The 16,500-nt window shown below is 34.2% G+C and overlaps 1 protein-coding gene across 2 annotated transcripts in view; it reads left to right on the top strand.

Annotated features, from left to right (window-relative positions):
• The first annotated feature begins 3,529 nt into the window (after window positions 1-3,529).
• The window catches only part of LOC111057994 (synaptic vesicular amine transporter), a 106,522-nt gene continuing 93,551 nt past the window's right edge, over window positions 3,530-16,500 (top strand). Inside the window, exon 1 of one of the 2 annotated variants that reach the window (XM_039426955.1) lies at window positions 3,530-3,643. The gene's annotated coding sequence lies outside the window, so the exon portion shown is untranslated. Of the gene's footprint in view, window positions 3,644-7,319; window positions 7,338-16,500 lie in introns of those variants that run through there. The other variant, XM_039426953.1, reaches the window with a different exon arrangement.

Here is a 16,500-nt window from a genome sequence, read left to right as displayed (position 1 = left end):
ATCCTTAAAACGCTCGTTATGAATACAGGTATGCACTAATTTATCCTTTCGAAATTCCTTGAGACTTACAACGCCAGTTCTTGAAGTTCTCTGGATCCTTATATGATATATTGCAGACTTAATAATACAAATATCAGTAATATTGTGCTGGCTGAATAGTATTACTATCATCAAAGGATGATAAGTAATAAGTGCTCTGAATGAGATCAATATTAATTAATTCACTAATTATGCTGCAGAATGAAAATGCTTGGTACCAAGACAGCTCAAACTGTATATCACGAGATGAATTAGTAAAATAATAAAAACTTCTAAGATCTTGTATGCTGACATAAAACACAAATATATTCCCATAAAATTTATAATTTATATAAAACTTCCTTATAACTATAATTCCATATAAATAAATTCTTTAATATCTCAGTTATCACAGGAGTTGTTGACATTCACAATATTGTGAGCTACAAAATATTTACTTTATTAATACTGATGTATGGACTTCAAGTCGGTTCAGAATTTAACAACTTGGAACCTGTCCAGTCTATAGGTTTAATAGAACATACTTTGATCAATGAATAATAATTGATAAAATTAATAATTTAAAATCTCAGGGTACCATATGTGGATTCGTGCCGTGCATGGAAATAAGCTTCCTATAATAGTATTAAATATATATTTATATAGATCACTCTAGTTCTATATGCTTAATAGCGGTCGCCACGTTGCGAATTTTATAAACTTTAATATTTATATAGCGCTTTGATTAATTCCCCAATTTACTGATGAAGGCCTGCTAATGAGCTCATTAGGATAGCTAGCACACTCACTATAATGAAGTTCTGAAGTTCTTGTAGAATAATTAATTATCTCCAATAATTAATTAGTCGGATCCTTTCAATTCTGCAGGGCTCATGTATGGTCCAGATTATGTATAAGTCCCTATCAGTATTAGGATATATATACGAGAATAAATTACAGTTAAAAACTCTTTAACAAACACTGAGTTCACAAACAGTCAAACATCAATTACACATACTTGATATTCAAAAAAGGGACTGTCTTGAGGCTTTTAAAAATTAATTGAAAAGAGACCATGTGCTGCCGTATAGGTCGAGATCACAAGCCAGAGAGAAGCAGTTCTCAGAAAATTCTCATCTCTTCCTCTAACAATTTGTAAGCCTTCCTCTGATTGGCTTCTAGTCTTAGTAAAACGTGATGTGATTGGTTACCTAAGATTCAGGGTTTCCCCAACTTTGTTATACAAAGATAAATAAAAATTTATACATAAATAGCTTATATAATAGCCTATGAACATTCCAATAAATAGATCTCAATATATGAAGCTATAATGTGATATACATTTAATTTTTTATGTGAGCTTTGTATACTCTTAGTTTTTCATACTTTTTTAGATTTCAATAAATATTCGAATAACATAATAATCGCTGTTTTCTCATTACATAAACCTTCTTTAACATAAATAATATATACAATTATCTGAGTAAAATATAATTTAATTCATAATAGTTGATTGAGCAATCAGCTGATTCTTTCGATATTAATCCAATAAATTGTCGATTGATCTAAGATCGATTGACGTATTAAATCAAACAAAGGATTCTAACCTCAAATTGTACAAGCAATCTTTTTTTTTATAATCTGCCAATAATAAACAAGCCGCTTTATAATTTTACTTCTGCCAAAGAATTCTCATTACTGCATAATTACAATTTTGCATGGTTCTCTTATCGCTTTATAGATAATATGACTACTCTTTATCATAAATAAGATTCGATTTTATTTGAATGATACCTTGACTAGGCTATCTATTCTTTCAATTCCACAATTCTACTAAAGATTAGTTGTTTACCTCAAAATTATTTTATGGTGAAAAGACACAACGTCATAATATGAATACAGAAATTGCTCGCCTTATATAATAGGATAGCTGTTCTTCTTATTAAAAAAGAAGATACAATCTTACAATAATTCGACTTTGACTAGACTGACTGTTTTTAGTTTCTTAATTCTTTCTAGGATGATTTATTTTATTGGATTATTATGTTGTGTGTCAAACGTGACATCACAACACTTAAAAAAGTAAATTAGTTATAGAAAACACATATTCATCACCGTATATTTGATGAATGTTGTGTTCTATTTGCCACGTGTTTAATATTGTAATTACAATATTCAGTAAATGAATTCTATATTGATTTTTTTGGGAAAACACAATTCACAATTTCAGGTTTTCTAATCCCGGAAATCCCGGGATGATTAGGCATTAAAAATGGACCTGGATCCCGGGATTGACATCCCTAATCACATTGTGCCTTAATGTTCCAATCCATTATTCCATCTCTCATAAATTCCATTCTTCATTAAAACCTCTTACAATCACCAAACCGATTTTTATGTCCATTAGTGAAGTGCTCTTATCATGTTATTCGAACACTCAACTGTAACTGTACAAGGAACAAGCTGTTCAAAAGTTAGTTGAGAAGCTCAGTTCTATTGATTCCTTTCAAGTAGTACGTTGGTAGCAATCTTCAAGATCACTGTCGACTGACTAAGACAGTTCTGGTTACACGTGTGAATCAACTTTAGTACAACAAAGTTCGCGAAACAACTTCACCGGTGAATAACTCCGCAATCTGGTACCGCTACAGAGTCTATGTTGTTTCTAGTTACCACGTGTTGTGGCTCTGAGGCTCAGGCAACTTATTACGGAGTTGGGAGTTGTAATCCTCTTTTCTCTCTCGTAAGAAAAATCTGAAATTATAGATTTTCTACATCTTTCATAATTTTTCCAATGTTTCTTGCATTCAAATTGAATAAGGCACTCAGTTTGAGAAACCTCTGATTGTTCTACCTCTTGAATATCCAACATCAATGTTAGCAACCAAAGTTTGTTGCAAATCTGTTGAACTGGGTCTATTAGGGGAATAATTTTGTCTTTTAATTCTACTATAAGGATGACAATATCAATAGCTTCAATGAGCACTACAATATTATTAACAAACTATAGCGGGTTAATTTGATAAACTGATTGGAATAGGTAATATCAAGCTACGCTTCAAAGCCGTACAATACTGCAGATTCAACCGCCATATAGAGGATAGTAACATTTTTTGGCTCTCCAAAAATTTTGAAACTGTGGTGGAAAAGCATTTGAAACACGCTCAAACGAATTGAGCAATTATGTCCCTGATATTACTGATAGGTACTGTAATGATCCATTTTCATAAATATAAAAATATTGTCCAATTTTTGAAACAAATTCATTCCAACCCTGCTATCTGCCGACTAACCGATAAGGCAGCTCTAGCTGAGCTCTAAGAGATAAAAGTTGAAAACAACTCCTCTACCCTTTAGGCTCTTCCACCCTTCCTCACATTCCTATACTGGCGGTGATAACAAATGTACAGGGAAGTGCAAGTGATGAACCGGCAGTGAGAAAAAAGTAACAGTGCGGTCCCAAAGTTTGCAGTGAAAGGTGCGGTCCCGAAAGTAGCCGTATCGTGTCTAGCATCCCGTGTCGTGTCTCGTGCCGGGTATCGTGCCGTAAAGACCACGTTTGGCGAAATTTTTGAAGTTGGGCTGAGAGAAACGCGTGCACGTGAGCAAATTATTATTAACAGCGGTGAGTAAAATATCACATTTTATCATTATCATTATCTGCCAGTTCTAACTATATTCATCCACCTCCTAATATATTATTTTCCATCCAAAATCATCCCAAAGAATATAAAATTTCCTAATTGAATTTTCTTGTATTTTTGGAATAAATTTAATTCCGATCATCAAACCCTCTTTTTAAAAAAGGTTTGCAAATTATTAATTCAGATAAACAATAAAAAATAAGTTGCACATGTTCCCTAAAACAGGGACATAATATTAAAACCGTTACAGTACTTACTGAGAATAACAATTTGTTTGATTTGTTTGAGTTCAATTTCTAGAGGAGAGAGTGAGTATAGCGAATGGAGAGGACATGAACCTAGAATGTGGGAAATGACAGGTATCAGAAGTGGAGGAGACAGTGAATGAACTGATGAAGAAAGTAGTGAGGAGGAAGTGGTTGATGACAATTTTAATTTGTAAAAACAGAGTAAAACGAGAGTTGACCATCTATTATTGAACTGTCTAATCATCAAAAATGGTTCAAAAGTGAAGACTGCGAATACAAAGACGGCCACACTAGAGGAACTCATCCAATGGATTTCAAGAAGGACTATCAAAGAAACTTATATGAGATTATGAGAAAAAATGGTCAAAAGTCTAGAATAGCTGGAGAGTTCCTATTGGAAGAAAGATGAATGGCAGCTACGTTGGCGAATGGTGGACATCCAAGGTGAAGTGTAGAGAGAGAACGATAGTGAGGAAGAAGTATGGAATAGTAAGGAATAGTATGAAGGCACGGAAAGAAAGAGCAGGGAGATTAGAGAATGATCCAGGAATAATAAGAAGGTGTAGTTGGAGGTAAAATAGTTTGAGGAGAAAAGGTCGATAAGGAAGAAAGTTATAGGCTGAGGGATGAAAAGATGAAGCAGGAGAGAAAATACAAGAAAGACGATGAAAGAGAAGAAGAGCATATTTTCACACAAATTCACTGTTAACCGCAGGCCTACCAACCCTCATAAAAGCGAAGAAGATAAGAATGGATTGGAAGGAGGGTAGAAAGGTGGTAAAACTGAGAGAGGAAAAATAATAGAAGTAAAAGAGGCGAAGATGAAATTGAGGAGGAGAGTGGACGATTGAAGAGAAATAAAGACAAGAAGAGAGGAAAATAGACCAAGAAGAGAGTATATGGAGTATGGAAGAAGTTGGATGAAGTAAAGGGATGGGGAAGTGAGGAGAGAAAAACAAAGAAAACATATACAAACATAGTGATAGTAATGAAAAGATTGGAGAAGATTAGAGGAGAGTAAGAGAAAAGCAAGGAAAATTGAGTAGGTTGTCTGGAGTGATAATAGAGGAAGAGAATCTACATAATTTATTATAAAAGACAGAGAATCAGGAGAAGAAGAGAATTGACAGGGAGGAAAAGGCTGAAAATGAGTGGAAGACAGAGAGAGAACTAGGAAATGGAAGCGAGGGAACTGGAGTTGTGGAGACCGTTTAGTGAAAACTTCATCACGTTATGCTTGGTGGTTGAGGGTGGGGGAGGTGAGGAAGCAGCTGGGCGATGAGAGGAGTGGATGAGGGAGTTATTCGGATTGTGGTCCATCCATAATAAAAGACATGAGGATTCCTGAGCGAGCAATGGCGGCGACGTCTTATTGCGTCGCATTCCTGTCGCGTTTTTCTGCTCGCAGAAAAGCGCCAGGGGTAGGAGGGGTTTGAGGGGGTTACTCGTCTCGTCTCGTCTCTTCACCAAACTAAGTGACGTTGATTATTATTATCATCATGCTGTTCCAATTCTAGGACATCTTATGGCCTTCCCAGTTCTGAGTTCTATTTTTAGAAGGTTTCCAAATATAGGCTAGTACTGTTTACAATAGTTTGAAAGATCATATTGGAAGATTAGTTGTTTTTCAAAAAGCCTAGGCGGCTTTATAATTTGAAAATCCAATTATTTATAAAAGACGTATCTTCTTCCACTTAATACTTAACTTCAGTGACAGTGTTTTCTGCAAATAGGAGAGAGAAGAGAAATCCTTCTGATAAATGGAAAGTTGTAAATTATTCGTTTCAAGTCATGAATCAACTTTTTAGAGTGCAATTAACGATTAGCTGAAGAGTGCTTGTAATTTAATTGAAATTCTCATTACAGCATAATCCACTGTAATGAAACCATATGTTTTCTCTACAATCAAGTATGTTTCCCAGCTCCGAAATAGGAACAGCAAAACTGCTACAAAAAACACCTTCAGCGCGCCAGGTGGAAGTTTTGTCAACTTCCACAAAATTCCTGATTCGGAATTTGTTAACTAGGTTATGTTTATAGAATGCATGTAGTAACTTCAGCACAAGCAGGTATTTTTTTCTATTTCTCAATTATTCTTCTTTGGATTATTATGACAAAAATAGTGTACATTGCTTGGACGTATAATATGTCTTTTGCAGTGCTCGAATGAAATTCTAGTCTCGGCTAACGCCTCGACTGAAAACATAATTTCTCTCCTGCAAAAGGCCCCTTCCCGTCCGTGTGACGTAAGATACTATTTCAAATTGAAAGTAGATACTATAATTTTAAAAGTGGAAGAGGTGCTTCATAAGGTTGAGTAATTACCAGTAGTTCAAGTTGGAGTGAAAAACAGAACTTAATATGGAACTTTATAATGGATTCTCAATAATGGAACTTTAAAAAATTCGCACAAGTTTAATTCTGTAGAATTTTGTGATATCTTGAATAGTTTTTGAGATATTGGCTCTTGAAAGTGTGATATTTAAAAAAAATATTTTGTTTTTTAACCGCATTTACAGGGCTCATAGATAGAAGATAAGCTCATCAAATCAATTAATTGAGAGAAAAATGTTTTCACTGGATGAATAAAATTTATTCATTCATTTGAGAATGAGTATGAGTTGAGTATAATACCAATAGATCGATTAATATTTTACTATTACAGTAATGACAATTATTATTACATAGTTGCTGTTATGATGACCATTCCTAATAGAATAAATTATTCTAACACTCTGATAAAAATTATAGGATGATTGATTTTCGTTTCATGAGAAATCTTATTCCAGGCACTTTTTGCATTTTCCATTTATAAGTGCTAGATTTTATAATCCAGGGGAGGGTGGTTTACGACATACCCGGAGCTACAGTTACTATATAAAGATTTTATGCCACTGATGTATGCCACTTGAGCACTGCTTAGAATTTGTGGCTTCACACAACAAAAATATAATAATAATATTGTAACTTTATGAGGAACTGTAACCGGAACTAAAGTTTTTCCCAACCGCTGTCCATGGCTGAAATCATAGACTAACTAGAAGACTAATATAGACTTGAAATATAAAGAAGCTGGATCGTATCTTCGTTATTTTGATGAAGCAGTCTATCTTCATGGTTTGTAGCCAACCTCTTGATCCTACTAAATTATGAAATCAGTGGAAAGACAAATGCGTGATCTATCTTTAGATGACTGATATATGGCTTGAAGCGGATCTTGTAAATGGAGCTAATTAGAATGCGAGAGCTTGTATTGCATACTAAATTAGTGTACACGTAAGATGACAGCTAGAACTACTGGATCAGTTGCGAATTCATGCTTGACGGATATGTGACAAGTTTTATAGTGCTTTGAATTTGTGCCGTGGTTAGTTTAAATCTACAAAGAAACAGGATTAGATTCTAAATTTTCCACTCCATGTGTCTGGTAGGATTTGAGAGATATTTTCTTTTGATTTCTTCGTGTTCACTTCACTTGTGACGTTTTTGATAGCATCAGATCTAGTGCACCAAAAAATCTCAATATCGTCACAAATTATCACTGAGGACGATCTTTCTTGTCAAACAGGATGCTATTCCATTGAATCATAATTCCATTATTATTCCAATTCCATAGTTCCTCAATCCGCTACTTCCATCACAATGGAAAAATATATTTACAGTCAAATTATTAAAGTATTCTTCTCCTTTATTTCTAATGTTTATCTCTTTCTTTTCACAGTAGAATTTCTTTTGATTCCTGAAATATATCATATTATATACGCTAGGTGGCAAATATTTCAAATAGAAGCATAAATAGAAAGTTGTTCAAGATCTGATTATAGTGTTCTTCTAGTTGTTCTGTGAACAGTAGATCTCGCGCAGTTGTAATAAACCACAGCCTCCTCCAATACTGTTCATCAGAGTAAATTCTGTCCTGTCCTGTCGTGTCCGCGAGATAAAAGTGTGTAAACGACTAATGGCTCTATGGTTTGTTGTATCGAAAATGCTAATAATTTGTTGTAAACAACTACTATCATCAAAAGCTTTCCGAGTTGAAAGTCGGGAGAAAATACTATGATACTTCGGGTTGCATGCCTCATCGAATGCAATTAATAATCCACCCGAAAGCTGATCTATGATCAGCTTTGAGCTACTGTACTATTAGTTCTGTGAACAGTAGACCTCGCGCAGTTATAAACTACAGCCTCCTCTTATACTGTCCATCTAAGTAAATCCTGTCTTTATGTCGTGTCGGCAAGATATCACTGTGAAAACGGCGAATGCCTTCGGGCTGCTGCTGCGTTGCTCACCACTGCTCCTATTCGTGCTCTTTCCAGACGACCGTGAACCGAAACGAACGCTCTCACTCGCTCTCATTGTGAGCGCATAACGTGGGAACGTAACGCAGTTTCTTGAAGTGTCACCCGGCAAACCAATTTATAAGACGTTGTCACGTCAAAATTGTAATAGTAACTGCTATCACAAGTAGTATAATGAATTACGTGTATGTTACAGACAGGCGGACAGACGTTAACGGAAGCAAGTTAATATAGAACTTATATAAATTAAAGTTGTATATTATTCAGCTGAAATCATGTGTCGACGCATAAAGTCTGTCTGTCTGACAGTCTGTGTGATATCTCCCAAATAGCACCAGTTTTTTAAATGAATGGAAAAATTACAAAAATAGTGTAATAGGGTGGGAGGCCAGGGATTCTGTTAGCACCCTATTTTGTAACAAAGAAAAAGTATATAATAATTGCTTTTAAAATCTCTACTCAACTATTAACCTGTTTGAAACCACGGTTGGATGGATTCGTTCATGCAAATGCCAAGATCTTCACTATTGTTTAACAACACCTGTTTTAGAAACAAGTAACTTATCACGAGCCAGGAACGTAAAATATAAGATTTTGTAGAAATGCTACTGATATTAATTTATTAGTTGAATTATACAATTATCGGTCATCTTTGAAATTCTGTTACATCGAATTATGATATTCACTGTAATAAATCCGGTTATTTATTCAATTACTTGTTTCAATATTACAACATTAAAAAATTTAATTTCAAATAATATTTCTCAAATCGCAATTACTTTATCGCAATTATTCATAATTTATATTTAGTCAAGAATTTGCTAACTCACTCTACAATAAATTTAGGGCCTCGGTCAATTTATCTGGTCAATCTATTTGAGCTTAATAAAATAATTTTGGCACTCACCATTGAATTGAAAATTTAACAAATAAATCGGCACTCACAATCACTCACGCTTACATTTCAACTACGGTACTATATTTCAGACTACATGCTTTTAATTTATACAAAATAAAATAATAAGGATACTTTTCATCTAATTAGGCCGAAGCCTAAATTAGAGACCGAGACTTGTTCTGCGACTGCATCAGTTCTTCTCGCGGTGACGACTCGATTAGAACTGCTGCTCTTCCACTCAAATTTTCCGATTTACAAGAAAACACGTGGAGCGCCCGGCCTAATAATTTCAGGTTAAAACGTCGTGGGTTCACACGGTTCAAATACATTTCTAAATACGTTTGCATTAATTTCATTACGAAATTCAAGCCAGTACTATAGAAATGCTAGAAGACTACAATAATGTGGATGGATAAGAAGCAAGTTAGCAAATCTTTTATGGCAACACAAAATTTAGGTGCTTACTTTGTGCATGAATAAATTATTCAATTATCAAGAACAAGGTTCACGTGAGTTCATATTGGAAAAATTTAGTCCAATTATTTTGATCAGTTCAACAACCTGGAAGAAAGTCACAAAAAAACTATAATACAAACCTCTCAATATTCCCCATATTACAATAGCATGCAAATAATTCCAGCTGACTGATAAATGATAAATCAAAACAAATTTTTTTCTTATGCACTTCCAATGTTATTTTTATATTCTGAAAAAGGACAAAGGAGTAGGTCAATTTTATTCTCCAACACTGACCTGTAAAAAGGTTCGAAGAATTCGTGTTCAAAATTTGAAGATAATTGATCGATCCTCTCTAAAGTTCTTGTTGAACATACAAACAGACAGAAAACGTCTTTGGCCTTCAGTAAGTCAAAAGTGAGAACTTCGCTAACGCTCGTTCAATAATAAATTATATTCAATATTATGTATCACAATAAGATATTATAAGTTTGTTGCATTATTACAATAAACTAGTTTGCCAGAAAGTGAATAATTAATTATGTAGGTAATAATCTTGTATATTGAAATCACTATGTAGAAAACGTTATACAGCAAGTACCTTCTTCTAATAATAGAGGTAATACCTTTAGAAGGTATTCTTCTTTATATACCATACGATAGGTAACTTCATTGGTTGTGCGAACATGTGGATGATTTCAATGTATAAGCTATAAGAAGGTGTGGGATGATTATTCATAAAATTAGTATTGATTATTATTATAAATAATTATTGATTATTTTATAATTGAAACTGTGAACTATATTGTCCTCGTTGTAGTAAGCAAATAGATGAATGTTGACAGTGAAGTTCCAAGTGAGAAGAAAGACAGGAAAGACAAAGACAAATAATAGGTGAGAGTGCTTCCAATCACCTGTTGCCAACATTACAGCAAAAATTCCCTGTGAATTCTACAGTTGCTCCATGGTCTAAAGTTGCGCCGGCTCAAAGATAATCCGCGCTTACGCCCTGTCTCATAAGCCCATTTTTTAGTCCTGGACTTCGTTACGCCGCGGATTCTCGGACTACGAAATCCCGAGCTCATAAACCGGCCCTTAGAGGAGGCTGTGGTTTTTAACAGCGCGAGGTCTATTGTTCACAATTACTAGTTACTTTCATTTATTAATTGCATGTGTCATTGCATACAATGAATTGTACACACGACAGCTGATTTTTCCACTAAGTTACATTGAAATATTAATAATTGTATGCAATTAATAATAATCCACTTGACAGCTGATTTATTATGAACAGTTCTATAGCCTGATATTTACGATAATATTTGCGTTCGAAGGAGACTCCTTTTCCTTTTGCATTATCCTTACAATACAAAATTTCAAAGAAGCTCATAAAGATGTCGAAGCGAAATTCAAAAAGGAACATACCTGTCAAATATCATGAAAATCTATTACAGCGTTTTGCTGTAAATGCGGAACATATAGGCATAAGTATAAACATATAAATATATATTATGAGCAGTTCTATAGCCTGATATTTACGATAATATTTGCGTTCGAAGGAGACTCCTTTCCCTTTTACAGCGTTTTGCTGTAGATGCGGAACATATAGGCATAAGTATAAACATATAAATATATATTATGAACAGTTCTATAGCCTGATATTTACGATAATATTTGCGTTCGAAGGAGACTCCTTTCCCTTTTCCTTTTATATATATATATATATATATATATATATATAATATATATATATATATATATATATATACCGATAATATAATGAATATTATCGTAAATATCAGGCTATAGAACTGTTCATAATATATATTTATATGTTTATACTTATGTCTATATGTTCAGCATTTACAGCAAAACGCTGTAATAGATTTTCATGATATTTGACAGGTATGTTCCTTTTTGAATTTTGCTTCGACATCTTTATGAGCTTCTTTGAAATTTTGTATTTTAAGGATAATGCAAAAGGAAAAGGAGTCTCCTTCGAACGCAAATATTATCGTAAATATCAGGCTATAGAACTGTTCATTATATATATATACATAATAATATAAACATATACACATAAAAAAATGTGCAATTGCATGCAATTAATAATAATCCACTCGACAGCTGATTTATTATGAATAATTCTATAGTATGATCTTTATGGTAATATTGGTGTTTGAAGGAGACTCCTTTTCGTTTTGTATTAACCTCAAAATGCAAAATTTCAAAACACCTTATATACACGTCGACGTAAAATTCAAAAAGGAATATATCTGTGAAATTTTATGAAAATCTATTGCCGCGTTTCGCCGTAAATGCGGAACATAGATATAATAACCATATGAACATAGAGAGAAATGCAAAACCGTCGACTTGAATCTACCTCACTTCGCTCGATCAACAATTGCATGCAATTAATAATCCACTCAACAGATGATTTGTGATGAATAACTCTATAATCTGATTTTTACAGTAATATAGACGTATGAAGGAGGCTCATTCTCCTATGATATTATCCTTAAAATGCAAAATTTCAAAAACAAAACTTCTAAATACGTCGACGAACAATTAGAAAATGAACATACTTGTGAAATTTCATGAAAATCTATTGCCGCGTTTCACCGTGAATGCGGAAAATATAATTACATAAAGAGAAGTTCAAAACCTCACTTTGCTCGGTCAATATAGCTGCAACTTGTGAGATTTAAGAAATAGACATTTCGAATAAGGAATCTTAAAAATTTATCCAGGACAGAATTGAATAGTCGAGTATCTGAGAAATGATGAGTTCCAGGATATCAAGAGCGAATAAGATCTCACAGCTAGCTCTGTCAACAGCAAATCAGTTTCTACTAGCAAAGTGCTGGTTATTGGAGATGATAATAATGTTGAACGAGAATGGAATTGCGTCTGTAGACGACCCTCCCAATTGCAGATATCTGGTCAGGAAATGTATTAATGGATGTAGATTTCTAAGGCGCCGTACTCGAGTGAAAAGTCAAGGGAGTCTGCAGAAGCCAAGTGGGAAAGATAAAGGCAAGGCAAGGCCTGTCAGTGGCGGCCCACATCCGTTCCATTTCAAGTCTCTTTTGTACACTCTCACACCAACTTGTCCCTCACTGCCGCACGCACACGTCTGCGACCAGCTCTTTACCCCTTGCCCAGAATGGGGGGGGGAGCCTCCAGCGTTGACGTTTTGCATTCTTCTGGTCCAGACGGAAAATTACCAAGAAACGGAAAGCAGTCATGATGACTTTCCCGCTACCCTCTCGACTGTGGGACTCTTAACTCCAACTCATTCCTCACCCACAGTTCATAGCTAAAAGCTAGCCGTTCCAACTCCGCTTCCCAGTACTCATCGGCCATCAAAGAGCGAACCAACATTCATTAGCTAGAATCAGATCAGCGATCTCAAAGCAATCCTTCAGAAATTTCCAGCAGTGTCCACTGGCAGGCTCTCCAATTCAAAATATCAAGGCACAATATTAATAGTATCTTTTACCCATTGGTGGGATGGGATTGAGCAACGTTTCACTGTTCATTCATCCACGATAACAACAATTAGAATTCATTAAGTGAAATGAGTTGGATGAGAGGAATAAAAATAATATATCTGAATTGACTGGAGCTAAGTTTAACTGTACTTCCTAATAATGGGTATAATATACTAATTAGTATTTTTTACTAATAGTTTAAAAAAATTGTAAACCTTTTACTGTCTATGATTGTCTGACATGGTCTATGTATTCTGGAAATATTCATGAACAATAAAATATTTATTTGAATAACATTGCAAAGTACAGTGATATAAGATCATCAACAAGTGATATGTTCAAGTAACACTCATGTCTCCAAGTCGAAAGGTGAGCACATAATGTCACTCCTTCTACTGAACTGGTAATCATGATCAACCATAATTTGAAATCAAGTGATTAGCAAATATGCTTTTCCGCATGACCCATTCTGTCGTGAACCCTCACTGTCATTCATTGCCTCTATTGCGTGGCCTTCCAAATATTGATATGTCACCTTCTGGTCTATAATTTAATACTTGAAGGGGAAGCCTTCCTGCAGACATTCGTTTTATATTATTCTTTCATTGTATTTGGTATTCTTCAACTTTTCCATTCATATTGGATATTGCCAGCTCAGGAATCTGCATTTCTAAAATGATCCCTCCGATGACAGCCCTTGCGGAGGAATCGCATATCTGCCGCCTGCACTCTACTCTCAAGTTACAAGTGAGTCGTTACTCACGACTCACTTTCGTAGAAGAAAACAGGAGAAGGCCACGTAAGAGATGGAAATAAATGGCATGTAATGTATGAATGTAAATATTCATAGCTCTTTCAAATTCAAACAACTACTGCAAAAGCTGTTTGTAACTTGTAACAGCAAGATGATTATGATGACCCTCACTGTCATACATGGAGCAAAGTAGTGAAATTGAACTGAAGAATGTTACCCCAGCCATCGCTGAAACCTTATTATAATTGGTCTATTATTGATAATTCATATATAAAAAAATAAATAAATAATCATTTTATTTGTTCAAGAGCCTTGGCTCATACAAATTGGTTGTACATTTTCAATTCAAAAGTAACAATGGAAAATTAATACTTTAACAAACATAAATCCTCGAAATAACAAATTACAACAATGAATCTTATAAGATAAATAATATTTAAGTTAACAAATGTAGACTTGATAGTTTGGATATTTCAACCCATGCAAATAGAAACATAAATTCTCGAAATAAATCAACAGTAACAACATAGCGACAATTAATCATACATGATACCTAATCTTTGATATTAACAGATGTAGACTAGATAATATGGATATTCTAGCACATGCAACCATAAAAGAAGGTAAATACTGTAGAGAAAATTCCCCTGTTAATCCTGTGATCTCCCTAAATACATTAGCCTCTTGCTTCTAAAATATAGTTACGCAATCTCAAAGCGTTCACCATGAATTTGTAAATTTCTCTAATTTTATTCAAGGAAACATTTGAAAGGAGAACCATTATTTTATCGTCGTGTTCAACAATATTATTCGTTTACTCTGACAAGAACTGTTTCCTCAAATCAGAATACATAGGGCACCTGACTAGAAAATGAGCTGGTTTTTCCTCTTCGCGCATATTGCAGATTGGACAGTGCCTGTCACAAGCTATGTAAACTCCTTTTTCCTTAAAATACAGATGAAACCCGCTTACAGTTGCCAAACGTAGCTGAGTTATGCATCTCACCCAAGAAAACACCGATTTTAATCTAAGCTGCTCGCCCAAAACAAAGTTTGGATTAATCATCTTATAAAAAGAACTTGAAGTTGAATTAATTGCTTGCTGTAAATCTGCAGCATAGAGTACTGTACTGTGCTCAAGAGCTATTTCCCACTTTATTTCTCCTAGCATTGTTAACAGATTCTCAAAATGATCCCAGATAATTCATATATATAATAATTAATATTGACTCTCGTAGAATTATAAGAGAATTCAATAGATATTCTGTCATTCCCCTTTTTCATTGCATCTATATTAAATTTGACCTACCATTATCATCGTTGATAATATTATCAATATGAATGATACTATTGACTCTTGTAGAATTATGCGGGTGTTATCATAGATATTCTCTCAGGCTCAACTCACACTTATTCATTGTTCCAATTGTGAATGATGAGGATTATGCTGATTGTCATGAGAAGTCAGCCTGTTATGAAAATTTATTTCGCTTCTTTGCTTTTCTGCGTTGTGTAGTGTCGACATTGTAGGTGTGGGCGTAGAAGGCACACTACTAGGAAAATCAACGATTTTCCTGGAGCATCAGCTTGGTTCATGACCTTATAAGGCAAGGAATTTGTGTTCGATTGATTATCAATCATGCCTTATTTGGTTAGGAATTTGGAAAATAGCTGTCACTTGGTGGGAGAATGTATCTTAAATTATAGTTGTACCATTCCATCTATTTTGAAATTTAGAAATTCTATTTAGAAATTCTATTTAGAAATTCTGAAGAATATTTTCAAGAAAATAGCAAGTGCCAATCACAGTTAACGTGGGTTAGGTTCCTATCTAGTATGGCCGATTTCACAGCTCCTCGACAAGGCAACTGTACCGTGGGCTTCATTCAACGTCTGTCCATTGCTGATAACAGAACTGAATATGTAGTCTCTCAATAACTTTGTTTAAACTTATGTAGTGATTAGATATTTATTATGGCTTTTGGCCGGCTTTAGTCTTTCCTTTTATTGGCTCTGCAACCTTCTGTTGTAGTAGCATGTTTAGTTTGCTTGCGTTTTAGAAGTTTCTTCAGAAGTAAAGGGAGAAAGAGTATCAAGTGTTGTCGCCTTACGATGGAGATTTTCCTCCAATTACCGCTACTAAAGGTACGTCATAGATTATAATATAATTTAGGAAATTATTATCAAAGTATTTATTGTAATATTAGTAAAGTTATTGAGAATAGTCCTTTTGATTCTCTTGTAATGGAAGATGGTAATTGTACATTCAAACACTCAAACTGATGAATGTTGGAAGAAAATGAACGGTATGTTCTTGTAGAAATGTAGAGTACCTATTAGAAGGAATCAAGATAATTTTGTTTGATATTATTTCTGAAGAGGAAGCTATTAACTTGAATTTAAATGACTGTATTTTGTGATATAGATTTTATTGGTTTTGCTGATTCTAATGAAAAGCTATCTTGATTTTTAAGGAAACACCTATCATGTAATTCATCTTGAGTGTAACACACTCTATATGTAATTTATGTAAGAGAACAGACTGAACAAACTAACAACAATACTCGAAAGACTTTATTATGAGAAGTGAATCAATCAACTAGTGAATAAATGTATTATGGAATACTAAGTACTCACCTCTTTGTATATAGGGCATGACCCTGATTACAAATAAATTCTATTCT

Source organism: Nilaparvata lugens, chromosome 4 (assembly GCF_014356525.2).
Source record: "Nilaparvata lugens isolate BPH chromosome 4, ASM1435652v1, whole genome shotgun sequence".
In the NCBI taxonomy this organism is placed as follows: Eukaryota; Metazoa; Arthropoda; class Insecta; order Hemiptera; family Delphacidae; genus Nilaparvata; species Nilaparvata lugens.
Note: the sequence above shows the minus strand (reverse complement) of the source record. Positions and strands in the feature narration are given on the sequence as shown.